We start from the raw sequence: 1,158 nt of genomic DNA on the forward strand, positions 1-1,158 counted from the left end.
GTTCATATCGCGGCCGATTTCTGAAAGACACCGATGAATCTTCGCCGCTGGTTTCCTTTTCACCCTGGGCTTACACAGTCCGTGCACTGAATCCAGCCATTGCGGCGACGAACCGCCCCTTTCTTCCACTCTGCGTTTACGACGCTTTGTTTAGCGCTAATGATGACTGTAGAAGATATTGTACCGACTACATTTCTCGACAATGATTGCACACGGGAAGTGAAGAAATAGTCGAACTGCGACGAGCCCGACAATATATAACGACGACCATTATGTTGATTACGTTTTTCCAAGCAGACGACGGCTAAGCGACGTGCAGCGGTCGAAATTCGAACTATTCAGACCTAAAAAATCGTGTGCACGTTGTTTATATGTTTATTTCTGTTGTCTAACAGTAAAAAAATCACAGATAGCTTTGATTTAAGCATAAAATACACCGGGAATAGTTTCTATCAAGAATAATCTTTGTTTTAGTGAGTAATTTTTTTTCTCCTGAGCCAGTTTTCAATGAGGATGACTTTGTCTTTTTCTTGTGAAAATAATTCATTCGTCGAATGAAACATATATAAACGACATCATAATCAGATGGTTATACTATCAGCCGCTCATATTAGTAATCATGGGTATAAACAGCTGCAATATAACGAACTATTTTTTCTAACCGCGGAGAGTCAGCTATCGGCCAAACAACGCTTGTGGGTGGAGCTGCACTCTTACCCTGTCATCAACTATAGATAGATCCCTTTGACGTCTCGAGACTGCCCACGTATTGTAAAATGCTTGAGTGCCTCGGTGTTTTGAGCCCTTTGACAGAACCTTTGGCGGTGTCTAGCAAGCCCTCACTGCCCACCTTAGTTTCGAAGACAAAGGGATTGCCGTGAGGGGGCGAGGAGTGCGGACGCATACACACGCTGCTGCTACTTTGGACTCCAAATTCGGCAATATTTGGACCCAACGTTACAAGAATTCATCGTCACAAGATCGGGGAAGGTCACCCAAACATGTAGAGCTAAAAATCTGTGCTGGGCGACCATTTTTAGAAATTTCGTGAAGCTTTATGGACAATCGATGGGAGCTGCCACGCTATCCCTAACCTCGATTTCGGCCACCCTGGAGCGGGGACGGGCGCGGCACGACATCGGCGGACCCCCTTATCAG

The 1,158-nt window shown here is 45.3% G+C and overlaps 1 pseudogene; it reads right to left on the reverse strand.

The window, feature by feature from the left end:
* The window catches only part of LOC144160314 (N-terminal kinase-like protein), an 84,267-nt pseudogene extending 83,363 nt beyond the window's left edge, over positions 1-904 (reverse strand).
* Positions 905-1,158: the final 254 nt, after the last annotated feature.

The sequence above is a fragment of the Haemaphysalis longicornis genome, unplaced genomic scaffold (assembly GCF_048455015.1).
Source record: "Haemaphysalis longicornis isolate Haplotype H1 unplaced genomic scaffold, Haemaphysalis longicornis Haplotype H1 scaffold_1, whole genome shotgun sequence".
NCBI classification, from domain to species: Eukaryota; Metazoa; Arthropoda; class Arachnida; order Ixodida; family Ixodidae; genus Haemaphysalis; species Haemaphysalis longicornis.